Source organism: Crinia signifera, chromosome 4, assembly GCF_055691185.1.
Source record: "Crinia signifera chromosome 4, ASM5569118v1, whole genome shotgun sequence".
Classification (NCBI taxonomy): domain Eukaryota; kingdom Metazoa; phylum Chordata; class Amphibia; order Anura; family Myobatrachidae; genus Crinia; species Crinia signifera.
In genome coordinates, this window is record NC_139220.1 from 162,834,819 (window position 1) to 162,851,338 (window position 16,520).

A 16,520-nucleotide genomic window follows, 5' to 3' on the forward strand; every position below is an offset into this window, starting at 1 on the left:
TAAAGTTTTCTTAAAGTGCCACTCCTCCAGTACACCTACTCTATCCCCACATGTAATGACTGCAGTGGCTCCTGCTGCATGTAGGTGAAATACCTGCTCTACCCCCCACCCAACGCCACTGTATATACTATGCTTTAAGGTAGGAATTCAATTGTGAGAGGAGATTATAGGGGGATATTCATTAGTTGCTTTCTATCATGCGTATACTGTGCATAGTGGCTAAACGTGATCAAGCTAAAGTCCGGTTTGAGCACTCAAATGGGTCTCTTTTTGCTCAGGTCAGCTCACCGCAAGCTGAAGTGCAGGTGCGTGCAGCAAATCGCGCTGCAGTGGTGCAACATTTAAATAGCTCCATTGGGTGTCATCTGCAACTGCTAACAATAAAACAATTGAACTCCCCCCTAAACATTACGCATCTCTCATTTATCTTGCTAGAAGAAACACAACCACGGGTAGGAGGGTAAGACCATAACTAAAGGTTATACATGTAACCAAAATAATCAGAACAGTATGTAATGCATTTTTCATTTATGGAAGAAAATAGCATCATTTTCATGCATCCACAAAGAATTAGTACAGTGTCCTAGAAACATTTACACATCTGGAAGTAACTACCCTGTTTTGCATTGTCAATTATATAGTAGCATCTCCTGCGTAATCTGAAGTTTGCTTTAGTTTGATCTTTTGTGGAAAAGAAAAACTGAGAATAGGGTGCCAGGTGTTTTTATCAAAATGCATAATGGTGTTTTACTGCAAGTTGTTATTGTGCAATCAATATATGATAGGATTCCAATTCCGGAAAGATGGAAAAAGATGTGGGGAGGCATACTACGTTTCTGCTTGTGCACAACTGATTTCTAATTATTTTAGCTCTGATAGATATAAAAATAAAATAACGAAAAATAGCTGATAGATATAATATTAAAATAAAGAAAAATCGTAAATACTATTCTTCTGATTATATGATATACCATTTAAAAGGAAATATTGTAACACTGTACATATATCATAGTTGGCAATTGTTTCACATTTCTAGGGTTATTACCAAGTTTTACCAATTACTGGGAAATCAAATATTTCCTAGTGGAATGTACAGTATTTTGTTTAAATACATTTTTATTTAGGTGAGATTGGTGTTCAGCAATGGTGCAGAAGATATAGGGCAAAAAAAGTATTAGAGAGGTGTTATCTAAACTGTTATTTTTATTTAAATTTATATCCTACTGTTTTTAATACTATTAACATTTACAGATAGAGCTACGTCCATCTATACTGTCCGCACACCCGAGCGTAACAGGTTGGTGCGCCGCTCTCCAAGAAGGGGATGTGCAAGCATCTCACATGCTCACACGTCCATTGCCTCAAATGGAAAGCATGATCATTTCGCATGCATGCGTGCCTCATTTGCAATGTACCACAGTGAATGGTGCGCCGAGAGCGGCATAGGTGGATATGACTACATTTGTATTTATAAGGCAGGACAACGTGCAAGACTTGCTGTACAGCAATGATTTTCAACCCTTTTCAACTCGAGATCTGGACAAGATCTGGTCCCCACAATTAACAAAAATAAAATATATTGACCCTCACATAAAAACAAGAGACCAGTGAATAAGAGTTGAACTGATGGTGGTGGCTGTAAATTAGTGTCTAGATCTCTAGATCTGGCAGGTGCTCAATTAGTTTAGTAATATCATTCAGGTGCATGAGAGGGAGGGGTTAATACTGAGTAAATAAAAATCCACACTGAATGGTATTAGAAACCACTCTAGAACACTATATGATAATAGAATTCAGAGACATTGGTTATATATATTTGAGCACATTTATGTGTAAGCCCCCAAGCCATTGTCAAGGCTTCACTTTATTTTTAGAATTCCCTAGTGCTAAATCTAGGTGCTGTGTACAGCACCCAAAAACACAGCATAAGCTGGAAAGGCCCAAGCGGTACACCAGTGAAATACTATAGTGTTAATAAATATTAGTGATAGGAAGCCAAAGCTTTATATAGAAAGTGTTCTAGACTGGTTACTAATACCATTCAGTGAGCTGGGGGAACCATGGATTTTTACTGGCACACTTGAGAACATCTCAAGACACACTAGTATGCACAGTAGTTGAAAAATACTGCTGTATAGGGTAAACAATGAACATGAAGTGGGTATTGATGGGGGTAAAAGGGCAATAGGGAAATACCTATGCACAGGCTATACTTTTAGAGATTCTCAATTCTAATAATTATTTACAAAAAATATCTCATACGCTCCAGTCACATGGATGGGGCAAGAGAGAAACAAGAGGGTGTAGGGTCCAGCCCATTAGAGAAGGTATTGTAAGTTGGACGGTGAACAGGGAGAGATATAGGGTGGAGGGGCAGAAGACCATAAGGATGATTTATCAAGAGGACTGTCATGCTTTTATAATAAGGTAGGTTTTAAGGGCAGATATCAAGCTGCAAACACTTGTAGAGAGTCTGATTGGGGGAGGGGGGGGGGGGGGGGAAACAAGAGTGAGAAGAAGGGGCCAGGTTAGAGGAGAGGTATTGGTCAGAGGAAGAGCATGGATGATGGGTGTTAGTGTAAAGGCATATGAGGTTAGATATGTGTATTAAGGTTTTGTACATTACGGAGACTAGATAAATCTTTATTCTGAAGTGGAAGAGAATAGAGATGGTCATGTTCAACATCTCCACTTATAAAAACCTGCACTTAGTAAACATACCCCACAGAGGCTAATTGTGTGGAGAGTGTGTAAACACGTTTCGACTCCTGCTGGAGTCTTTTTCAAAGTCTCAAGTGGTGTATCACCACTTGAGACTTTGAAAAAGATTCTAGCAGGAGTCGAAACGCATCAGTATGGGAGTACCATCTGGTTGGCTCAGGAGAGAGGTGCCGGGACGTGAAGGATCTGATACCTGTGATTTGCCCCGGGACAATTTCACATGCGCTATTTGAACTGGCGATCAGATCCAAAATATCCGGTAATTGCCCCACTTTTGTGTCAATAAGAGGCTCCCCACATGGGTTTTTAAAACATCATTGTTATACTTGAGTTTAAGATTGATATTTACATATCTGGAGGATCTGAATGTGACCTACCAGAATTTGTTCTGTGTTTATTAAAATTTTGTTGTACCTAACTGTACTTCACTATAGGAATATCTTTCCTCTGTATGGTACCATTGGTATATTTACAGCGGAGAAGTACTACACGTGTTGAACATATCAGCGCCTGATCACAAGTTGTGCATTTCTACAATAGGCTATACATTAAAATACATGCAAGTATTATAAATGCATACCTCCCAACATGACCCTCTCCAGGAGGGACACATTGCTCTGCTACTGCACTTCCCTCTTAATTTATAATTGCCATCACCTGTGTTGAAGCACCTTTCTTATAAATTTGCCTGTTCAACACAGATGAGGGTAATCATACATTCAGATGGAAAGTCCAGAAGCAGAGCATTGTGTCCCTCCTGGAGAGGGTCATGTTGGGAGGTATGTAAATGGGTTAATTTCTAAAATGTAATCCTCACATAAACATAAATGTAGGTCTGTGTGATATGTGTATAATAGTTTCAAACAGATTACTCATTTGCGGTACATTACCACTGAATAAAACAAAACAAAAACACAATAGCCTAATAATCCTCTCTATAGAAACTAGAAGACTAAAGATATATTTCAATAATGAATACAATTATGACTAGCTGTGCACTAACATAGTAAAGTCATCCTAGCACAATATCAGATTTATAGAGCTATTTTAAATACAAGGTCTTTTCACCACTTGATAAATCTAGGACAATGTATTTTTAATTTAAGCAACTATCATGGAAAAATGATGGCGATTAAAATAGCAAAATAGCACAGGTGTTCTTGGTGAGTGGTATTTCCATGTAATCATTTTTACCCGCTGGGACATGCGCAGCATTCATCTAATTCTCTGGGATTTTGTTTAAACTGTACTACTGCAATACCAGTGCAGTCTGCTTGCTCTGCTGATGAACAGGGACCTCCCAAGAGTGAAAGCTGGAGTGTTACAGCCTAGAGTTATGTTTGCATAAAAGATATATATATATATATATATGTATATATAAAAATATTTTTTTAAATGTGTACAATACATTCTATTAAAGAAAAATAATATCACTGTTCCAAAAAAAAAAAATATATATATATATATTTCCTGAAAAAAATCTAATATAAAAAGAGATGCAACGGTTAATTACATTTCAAAATTCATGCTTAACAGCAAATCTCTTATCATACACACAAGGGACTGTGCAGATTTGCTGAAAAAAATAGATGGACACTTTATCACAGATGGGGAATATGTGCAGGAAGCCTCATGTGAATTAAAACGTCCATATATATTATAATGACAAACAGGAATGCGCGCTGACAATACAGTGAGCTCTCAGTAGGATTTGAATTAGTAGATTCATTTGCTGTCATTAGATCACATAAAAAAGAAAAATATTCTTTTTAAAATAGACATTGCATGATATATGTCGTATATATCTTTTTCACTGAATGTTGAATTTGCACATTTAATTGAAAAATAAGGGCTATTTAACTTAATATGTTTGTCTATATTTAAAAAGTGATCTAAATACTGTATCTTGTTCATTTGAATAATGCAAAGTCTGTATCTTATCCATAAATCACTAAGCCTGGGAATTAAAGTGAAGGGATTTTTTCCCCATTTATTGATTTTTATTAGGTTGATGGTATATGATTTCATGTAATGTACCGTATTGCTCATTCTAAATGTTTTCTTATAAAGATTTGTGTCACTTCGGGCATGATAATATCATATTTGCATAAGCTATTTCTGCTATAATTTAACTGAGAGTGTTCCAATGTTTCTAAAAACAGCAATACACAATACAAACACATGTCTGATTATATCATTTCACAGGATAGTTTTTATTTTGCTAATAGTAAATTCCAAGGTTTATTGGTGATATTCACAGGTATAATATACAAAATTAGTTATTATGATCATTGAACAAGTGCTGATTTTATCATATTTTCTAAGTACTTTAAGTGGTACTTGTTTCCTAGCACGGCCACAATCGGGATTGGTCGCGGCTCTTATTTAGTGCACTTTAAGGGCCGCGATCACCCCCGACGGACGCGATTCTCTTGATTTTTGCCAATCTTGTGTATCGTGCACCATGCTTCAATTACCGCGACACGACCGACGCGATAATTGAAGATTTTCCTGAAATCGGGTGGATTACCAGATATCGGTCCCATCGGGAGCACTAAATGACAGGATTTATTGTCCCCGACGCGACCGACGCGATAATTGAAGCATTCACCGATATCGGGTGTTTTAACATATATCGGTCCCATCGGGAGCACTAAATGTCAGTATTCAATGCCCCCGACGCGACCGACGCGATTTTTTTATCAAAAGCAGCCATTTTATGGTTTTACATGGCTGCTTCCAATACAACCCCACATTTACACCCACATTTACAGGCTGCTTCCAATACAACCCCACATTTACACCCACATTTACAAGTTGCACCCTATTTTTAACTCCACCTCAACTATCGGTCCCATTGGGAGCTTTCTTTTATCGAAAGCAGCCATTTTATGGTTTTACATGGCTGCTTCCAATACAACCCCACATTTACACCCACATTTACAAGTTGCACCCTATCTTTAATTCCACCTCAACTATCGGTCCCATCGGGAGCACTGAATGTCAGTATTCAATGCCCCTGACGCGAGCGAAAGCAGCCATTTTATGGTTTTACATGGCTGCTTCCAATACAACCCCACATTTACACCCACATTTACAGGCTGCTTCCAATACAACCCCACATTTACACCCACATTTACAAGTTGCACCCTATTTTTAACTCCACCTCAACTATCGGTCCCATTGGGAGCTTTCTTTTATCGAAAGCAGCCATTTTATGGTTTTACATGGCTGCTTCCAATACAACCCCACATTTACACCCACATTTACAAGTTGCACCCTATCTTTAACTCCACCTCAACTATCGGTCCCATCGGGAGCACTGAATGTCAGTATTCAATGCCCCTGACGCGAGCGACGAAATGTTTTTTATTGCAAGCACCCATTTTCAATTTACACACTATTTAAAACTACACCTGAACTATCGGTCCCATCGGGAGCACTGAATGTCATTATTCAATGGCCCTGATGCGAGCGACGCAATGTTTTTTATTGCAAGCACCCATTTACAATTTACACACTATTTAAAACTACACCGGAACTATCGTTCCCATCGGGAGCACTGAATGTCATTATTCAATGGCCCTGATGCGAGCGACGCAATATTTTCTATTGCAAGCACCCATCTCATGGTTTCACATGGCTGCTTCAAATTTAAACACACATTTACACCCTAAATAATAAATGACACGACACATGATAATAGATTTCAACACTTTTATTTAAAAGTTGATTTTTTTTTACGTTTTCTTTTTTGTAACGTATTGAACTAAATTTTTTTTTTTTCCTTTATTTTGTTTTTTACGGTACAAAATTTGAAGAACATAACATACAAAAAAATAAATAAATAAAAATATTATGTTTTTTTTCTTTTTTTTTTTGTCTTTTTTTTTGTCTTTTTTGTATTTTTTAACAATATAACTGTCATTTTATTTATATTTTTTGTCATTTTTCTTTTTGATATTTTTTTTTTCTTTTTTAACAATATGAATGTCTTTCAGACACAAAATACAAACTCAGAAGAAGTTGATCGATCAGTACAAAGAGAATAGATGCCTGGCTATCACAACCAGGCAAATTGAAATGAGGCGTGGGAAGATCACGGCACACTCCAAAACAGTGCCCACTAATGCAAACAATCACATGAATCCAAAAGAAGTTACAAATATGCAGAACAGTGGTTAGTGAAGGAGCAAAACTAGTACAGCCATCGCAAAATTCAGGAAGACCGCACTGCAACGTTCACCAACCAAAATTGTAGTACATGACTAAAAACTTATTATTGTAGAGTACTCAGAAAGGAAGAGAAACAAGAACATTGCTGCCAAATTATAAATTAAAAGTCAAATTAGCCGAATTAATAATTTGAATAACGCTCTTCGCCTGGGGTGGGGGGCTGCACATTCCGCAATGCGGAGTACACAGCACCAGGCAAAGTCGAGGGATCAGTGGGAGGTGGCATAGGGGGTCCCGGCGCATAGTAAGGGGCAGGCGGAGGAGCAACCGGCGCACTGAACATGGGGGGGTGATGTGGGTGTGGGCGTGGTGGCTGTCTGTGCGCATTGCGGCATGACGTTCCGTTGCAGTCAGCACAGATATCATCCTCTGCTGCCTGCAACATCAGGCCATACAGCACACGCTTAAAGTGGTGTTGTGTTGACCCCTTCCACTTTCGCATTTCTGCGCAGACATGATTCGTGAACATTTTGCAGTCATCTGAGGGATTGTTTACTGCTTCCTCCTTGTATGGGCAGCAATATTCCTGGCCGGTAGCAGCAGGTCTTGTCGCCCGTCTCCTTCTACGCCTCCTGGGGGGAGCTGATGAGGTGCTCGCCACCACAGGAGGCGCCACCTCCGACAACGACTCACCCTGCTGCGACGACTCAGAGGGAACTGCTACGTCAGCACTCTCCTGTGCAGTGGATGAAGAGTCTTCATCCGTAGCAGTTCCCTCTGCTTCCCTCCTTCCTTGCTCCTCCACAATAAAGAGCATACGGTCGTAGTACCACAACTTCGGCTGGTACACATCTGCAGGGTCAGTTCCTGAAGATCGCGACTGCTGGACCCGATTGTGCTCCTTCACCAGCACTGTCCGCATATTAGTGAACTTCTTTCGGACCCACGTGACGTCTGCATTAGGGACACGTCTCAAAGCGTAGGCCGAGATCTTCCCAAAGGCCTCATTCCTCTTTGCCTGGTTGTGAAAATCCATGTGATCTTTTCGCCACAGACATCTATTCTCTTTGTAGAGATCGATCAACTTCTTCATGATGTTTCTATCAACCTCACGGGCCATTCTGTAAAAAAAAAAAAAAAATTAGGTTTACACTATTAAAATGAACGCACTGCACTGTTATTCATTAACACACTACAAAAAAAAAACAAATATTTACCTCAGTCAGTAGCAGGTGTAAAAAAAAAAAGAGTTTTAAACTAATTCCCTTAAACGGCCAAAAAAACACAATCAAACTGAAATACAATCCGCAAAAAAAAAAAAAATTTTATCTGAGATATTGATAGCATATGATGTAATAAATGCAATTTACACCACATTTGACAACAGAAGTAATTATATATTTGTGTCCCTCCACCATACACACGCACCCGAAGCGTGGCGAGCGCAGCGAGCCCCGCGAGGGGACGCGGATACCTTCACAGGTAAGCGCGTCCCCTGGCGGGCTTCACAGGTGTCCACATCACCACGGACACCTGTGAAGCCCGCGAGAGGACGCGCTTACCTGTGAAGGTATCCGCGTCCCCTCGCGGGGCTCGCTGCGCTCGCCACGCTTCGGGCTCGGTGGCTCGCTGCGCTCGCCACACTATTATATTCTCAACTCCACGCCGACGTGGATAGTAGGGCATGAAAAGGTCGGAGGACGCGTACCGCCGCCCCTCGCGGGGCTCGCTGCGCTCGCCACGCTTCGGGTTCACGTGGATAGTGTGGCTGGTACACTGTGAAAAAAAGTCATTTTAGGTACATTAACAAATTATTTAGAAGCACAATTTAAGCACAACTTACATTATTCTGTTCAAAGATGGAATTGGCTTCCAAAATATTCAAAAATATTCTTTCAAATTCACCGATAACCGCAACTGCAATTCCACAAAACAGATAAAAAAAACATCAATAATCAAAATGGAATGACATACAAATCCACCCCCACTATCCACGTGAACCCGAAGCGTGGCGAGCGCAGCGAGCCCCGCGAGGGGCGGCGGTACGCGTCCTCCGACCTTTTCATGCCCTACTATCCACGTCGGCGTGGAGTTGAGAATATAATAGTGTGGCGAGCGCAGCGAGCCACCGAGCCCGAAGCGTGGCGAGCGCAGCGAGCCCCGCGAGGGGACGCGGATACCTTCACAGGTAAGCGCGTCCCCTGGCGGGCTTCACAGGTGTCCACATCACCACGGACACCTGTGAAGCCCGCGAGAGGACGCGCTTACCTGTGAAGGTATCCGCATCCCCTCGCGGGGCTCGCTGCGCTCGCCACGCTTCGGGCTCGGTGGCTCGCTGCGCTCGCCACACTATTATATTCTCAACTCCACGCCGACGTGGATAGTAGGGCATGAAAAGGTCGGAGGACGCGTACCGCCGCCCCTCGCGGGGCTCGCTGCGCTCGCCACGCTTCGGGTTCACGTGGATAGTGTGGCTGGTACACTGTGAAAAAAAGTCATTTTAGGTACATTAACAAATTATTTAGAAGCACAATTTAAGCACAACTTACATTATTCTGTTCAAAGATGGAATTGGCTTCCAAAATATTCAAAAATATTCTTTCAAATTCACCGATAACCGCAACTGCAATTCCACAAAACAGATAAAAAAAAACATCAATAATCAAAATGGAATGACATACAAATCCACCCCCACTATCCACGTGAACCCGAAGCGTGGCGAGCGCAGCGAGCCCCGCGAGGGGCGGCGGTACGCGTCCTCCGACCTTTTCATGCCCTACTATCCACGTCGGCGTGGAGTTGAGAATATAATAGTGTGGCGAGCGCAGCGAGCCACCGAGCCCGAAGCGTGGCGAGCGCAGCGAGCCCCGCGAGGGGACGCGGATACCTTCACAGGTAAGCGCGTCCCCTGGCGGGCTTCACAGGTGTCCACATCACCACGGACACCTGTGAAGCCCGCGAGAGGACGCGCTTACCTGTGAAGGTATCCGCGTCCCCTCGCGGGGCTCGCTGCGCTCGCCACGCTTCGGGCTCGGTGGCTCGCTGCGCTCGCCACACTATTATATTCTCAACTCCACGCCGACGTGGATAGTAGGGCATGAAAAGGTCGGAGGACGCGTACCGCCGCCGCTCGCCACGCTTCGGGTTCACGTGGATAGTGGGGCTGGTACACTGTGAAAAAAAGTAATTTTAGGTACATTAACAAATTATTTAGAAGCACAATTTAAGCACAACTTACATTATTCTGTTCAAAGATGGAATTGGCTTCCAAAATATTCAAAAATATTCTTTCAAATTCACCGATAACCGCAACTGCAATTCCACAAAACAGATAAAAAAAACATCAATAATCAAAATGGAATGACATACAAATCCACCCCCACTATCCACGTGAACCCGAAGCGTGGCGAGCGGCGGTACGCGTCCTCCGACCTTTTCATGCCCTACTATCCACGTCGGCGTGGAGTTGAGAATATAATAGTGTGGCGAGCGCAGCGAGCCACCGAGCCCGAAGCGTGGCGAGCGCAGCGAGCCCCGCGAGGGGACGCGGATACCTTCACAGGTAAGCGCGTCCCCTGGCGGGCTTCACAGGTGTCCACATCACCACGGACACCTGTGAAGCCCGCGAGAGGACGCGCTTACCTGTGAAGGTATCCGCGTCCCCTCGCGGGGCTCGCTGCGCTCGCCACGCTTCGGGCTCGGTGGCTCGCTGCGCTCGCCACACTATTATATTCTCAACTCCACGCCGACGTGGATAGTAGGGCATGAAAAGGTCGGAGGACGCGTACCGCCGCCCCTCGCGGGGCTCGCTGCGCTCGCCACGCTTCGGGTTCACGTGGATAGTGGGGGTGGTGTTAACAATTGTGGGGGCCATTTCACACTTCAATTACCAACCACTTTACATGCAAATTACTATAAAGTAGACACAGCATACTGCCTGCTGCACCATTTCAATAACAAGCACAACACACCTCAAACTGCTCTATTTAACAAATATGTACCAAGAAATCATTACAGTCTATGTCACCATGCATTACTATCAGAAACAACAGACTATTTTATGTATTATAACACACAGTACATCATTTCCAGGCACATGATATACATAAACCTGTGTAATCCATATTATCGTTATTGCCTTGACACTAAAGTCATACACTTCATAAACTACTGCACATAAACACTTTATAGCTATTTAGATAAGCACTACCCCTTGAACATAAGCATTATCCACTCTATACAGCCAATGATAAACCTCTAATCCTCAAACAAATGATATATGAAGGACACATGTATAACCACAGTAAGCACCCCTACCCCTCCAAACCCCCCCCCCCCCCACCCCCACCCTCCTAAGCCTGTATATATTGTTCACAAACCCAAAGGCCCACCTATGCTCAGTAAGTCTGTAAATCTACTTACTGTTTTGTGCAGGGGCAGGGAGACAGACACAGCTGCTGCGTAGTGCTCACTGATTACCATCAAAATGGCTGCTGATGTCCTTCCCCAGAGTGCTTTTGGCGCGTTTTTTCCGGCAGGCAGAAAAATCGCGTCGGTCGGGCGGTGATGTTACGCTCACGACAATGCATAAGACCGACCGACGCGATATTTCTTTGTATATTGACGGTGTAGCGCGTTATACAGGGAGTTACTTCAAAAATGATCGGTCGCGTCGGTCGGAGCCATTGTAAAATGCTCCCGACGCGACGGACATGTTAAGAACAGTATTAAGCACTGTATAGTGCTTATACTGATCGGTCGCGTCGGTCGGAGCCATTGTAAAATGCTCACGACGCGACGGACATGTTAAGAACAGTATTAAGCACTGTATAGTGCTTATACTGATCGGTCGCGTCGGTCGGAGCCGTTGTAAAACGGCCCCGACGCGACGGACATGTTAAGATCTTGATTAAGCACTATACAGTGCTTAATCAAGTACATGTCACGTCGGTCGGCAGCATTGAGCTGTTAAGCTCACAGTACATTGCGGCCGACGCGATATGCTTTTAAACATGTCAACATGTGTATCATGTCGACATGTCGATTAAACATGTCAACTTCAAGTTGATCATGCTTAGTATGCTTAAAAAAAGTGGTTCTCTGTGTCCAAACCATGGTGAGGGCCCCAAGCCCCAGAAGCCTATGAAAATTATAATGTTAATAACCCACACACGCTTCTTGGGGTTTGCTGCGCTTACCACGATTTTGACTTAGTGCTCCACTACACTCACCGCGCTCCAAAAATTATTTGGATAGTGGTGGTGTGACTCCATAGCATTCATCCATCACAAATCATTCACCTGAGACAAGAAACACAAGTGTTTTAAAAGCATTTTTGAAAATTTACTTTTGAAATGAAAATATAAAAACTGTATATAATCAATGGCAAACAAAACATATGACATGAGCATTAATGGGGGAAACAGAAATGGGGGTAAATCTCAAGAGTCCTTGGGCAATAAAGTCAGGGCAATTAGTATGCGGGCAAAAGGATTCTCTTGTCCCAGGCTCTTCCGCCACATGAATTCTTCAAGATAACTCTGGAGCATATGCCTGGCGGTGCCCCTGTGGCGTTTATTCCGCCACTTACATGCCCCCCACATCCGTTCAACATTCTGGGTATGTACCCCTGTTGTAGGGTCTACAAAGTTATAACGGTGATTGACCTGGGCATGTTCATATCCTGCAGCATTCAGCTGGGATGTACTGTAGGCTCTCCAGCAATCAGTGTACACATGAGAGCCCGGCTCCACAAACTGCAGGATAGCTTGCATGAGGGTGTTGGCGTCCCGAGTGGCAACCTTGGTGGCGAAACATTGGCCAGTTTCTCTGCATATGCCACCAAATACCCATTGCTGAGGCAGTACTCGGCCAACATTGGCTTGCCTTTTGACGAAGAGGGTCTCATCCACCTCGACAATCATGCCGGGACCTCCGATCCGGCGCTGCGGCTGCGCCATGAGGTCCAGCAGGCAGGCCTCCCTCATATACTTGTTGTACAGGACAGCCGTCTTCTTAGAGAGGGACAAATTCTTCTCGCAGTAGTCAATGCTGGTATATTCCTGCACCCAGGAAAATATGAAGCGGACCAGCGTTGCGAAAGGCAAACGACAGCCAGGAAAGAACAGTCCTGCTCTCAGACTCCTCTTCAAACGGCAGTCCCTCACGTTACAGCGCCACATGGTCTCCTTCAAATTCAGCCGCATCGGATGACCATTGTCGCATGTAGCCTCTGATGGCAGCAGATGATGGCGCTGCAGAAACGCCACTGCCTCCTCCTCACTTGTAGGCAGTGAGAACATATTCACCTCAGCCATCTCAGAGGTCTTGAAATCACCCACAGAGCACTCCACAGCAGACCAATCCACAGCTCAGGACTAACGATCAGCACGGCTCAGGGTCAGGATCAGCAGAAATCAATCGCAGAATAATCAGGATCAGCAATAATCCACTGGAACAGCAGCAATCCGCAGCACAAGGCTCACGAACAACAGCAAATAGTATTCAAAGCACAAGATCAATCAGGGAGATATCACCAGCAAAGGATCAATCAGCCAAGAAATCACCAGCAACTGAATACACGTCTCACTCCTACCGAGACAAACCCACAAAGGCAGTAGGGGAAAAAAGAACAGAAGGGGCTGTCAAAGTAAGGGGCCGGACTATCACAATAAATATTGACATTGATGCTGTAACTGAGCAGATTACAGAGGGAAGATTTCATATTGACATAGAAACACACACTCCAACACATTAAAACATATGTTACTAGGTAGATTTTATAGGGGGTCGGACTATATAGATTAATTGGGCCTATTAAAAAGGGCCTAAACAGCGGGAAAATCGTTGGGCCAATGGGACAGATGAAAATCGTGTGCATCGTGAGCATCGGGGGGTTTTACTTAAACATGCGACGCGACCGACGCGATTTAATAGAGAGATCGTGAGAAAAGAAGTAAATCGGTAGTATCGCGTCGGTCGGGGGTACACAATTAAAAGGGCCACGACTCAATCAACAAGATGCCGATATGAAATCCGACGCGAAAAAAACACATCGTGAGTACATAACTATATCGGGGGTATCTTATCGGTCGGGAGCATCGTTACCATACAAAAAAACCACCGATGCGACGCGATGCTCAAGACTCTCAAGATTGATATCGGTGTGGCCGTGCTAGGAAACAAGTACCCTTTAAGTATTGTTAAGATGCTGTCCAGTTTCCCCTGCCTTTGGCTGTGTGTAGCGTGATGTCGGAGGTTAGCCAACGCAGCCTGATGCCAGCTGCATGTGCCAAAACGCACCACGCTTAAGGTCCATACACACTGGGAAATTTTACCCAACTTGTAAAGACAGCGATGATGGGGAAAATTGCTGGCCTGAAAAATGCTCAATGCATACACAATGAGTGTTTTTTCCGCCTGTTTTAGTGATTTTCACAGAGGTGGACGACCGTTCACTCCGTCGCTCATCCTTTGGTAATACCAGCAGATGAGCAGTTGTAACACACTGGGCATCTTTCGAGCATTAGTAAATTATGGGCCTATAATCTGTAGTAGTGCTATCTGCTTCAGCAGTGTTGCACATGGCACCTGTCACTCAGCCTACCCAACATGTACAGCAACAACCGGGTATCACCACAGAGGGAGAATGCCCAGTAGCAAAGGCCGGCACTCTGGGGAAGAGGAATGGGGCGAGAGAGGGATAAGGATTGGGAAGGGCATGGAGAGAGATAAGGAATGATGAATGAGGGAGAAAGAGATAAAGAATGAGAGATGAGGGAGAGATAATTTAATTACATTGTTGACTTACACAAGCATCTGTCCTGGATCTTGGGTGTTTTCTGCAGGAATAACCAACTCACCAGGACATGAGTTCCCCATGTGCTGAATTCACTATCTGGAAGGTACAGTATAATCTGCATACAAGCTGTGATTCAGGTTGTCTTTGCGAGCCATCTAACTAACATCACGCGCTGGGTGAGCAAATGCCTGCCCCCCACTATGGTACCGAACATCCTTGCTGCTTTGCAAATGGAGGTTTTGCATATCCATTCATTCGCAGGGTAGCATACGGGGACAAAATCATTGGATGGCTGACCATTGCATGATTTTTCCCCCCTGTTTGCAAATATAGGTCTGTCGAGACTGACCTATATTTGCGCCGTCCAGGTAGGAGAACAGGGCGGGTGGCAGCTCACCGATCAGACCGATCAGATTGCAATGTGGGCCTCTGTGCTGATTAGCAGCCTTTGAGAATGCTGAATTAAGCAAGAAGTTGTATAAGCGAACATGTGTACTTACACCACTTATTCCTCATAAAGGTGGAACACTGGCACCGACCTGCATACTATGTGCAACAAAGTCCAATCCATCTTACAGGGGTTCCTGATAAAGGTCACCGAGATGACTCCACAACTCTCTTATAGGCCCACATAATTGTATAGGTTTAGTTTACATCTACTTTATCTCAGAATAATCATGACAGTGCCAGCAGCTGCCTGCAAAGCCACTAGTCCTATACATGTACTCTGCATTGTAGTTTAATCTCATACTATTTAAGAATCTCTAACAAAAGTGAACACAACAGCAGGAATTGGCAATTGACAATCTGCTTTGTGCCCCCAACTGTTCACCCACCAAAATTGCACTATCCCTATGGCAGGTTGTTTTTCTCCATTTGAGCACTGCCTCCAATGTTTACATCTGTGCTTCTGTGAACATCGGATCTAATTCAGACTTGATCGCAGGACAAATTTGTTTTCATAATGGGCAAAACCATGTGCACTGCAGTCGGGGCAAATGTAATATCTACAGACAGAGAGTTAGATTTGGGTTGTATTCAAACTGAAATCTAAATTGCAGTGTAAGAATAAAGCAGAATAAAGCAGTCAGTATTTACCCTGCACAGAAACAAAATAACTAACCCACATCTAACTCTGTCAGCACATGTTACATTTGGCCCAACTGCAGTGCACATGGGTTTGCCCATTTTTAGAACAAATTTGTCCTGCCACCAGGTCTGAATTAGGCCCATAGCCTCTTGCATTCACATGCCCACAGTACTCCTATTTTATGTTCTGCGTGCACAAGTGGTCACCTCCCAGTCACCACTCTGGAGCACCCATCACTTTCCCACCACCTTTTTCACACAGTGTGAACCAATCTTACCAGCACCTTTGTGTTTACAGCATGTGTCATAGGGGTTGTCAAAACATCGCAAATATTCATACAACTATGTATAAATTGGCATTGCATTTCACTCAGAATAGGGATCATAATGTGGACCAGATATGCATTCAGTAAATTAAAATCATTTATCGTTTGCCAAGCCTGGATAACTGCTTTTTTTAACTTGATTTCTTCTTCTCCCCAGGGGCAACAAGCTGAAACACCACGTGGCTTTATGTAATATCTTCCAATTTCATGGACGTTGCGGGACATAAGCGACATTGTAGCAATCACTAAGGCTGAATCAGCATTTTAACCGGTTGGGGCTTTAAATGTAGCTTCAATCTCACCAACGTCTTGCAGCTTCTACAAAATCGAAAGCAAAAGTACTACATAAACCCCCATGTCTGTTTTCCTAGTGTAATAGAGGTTTATGTAATTGAGGTTTGGTAAAT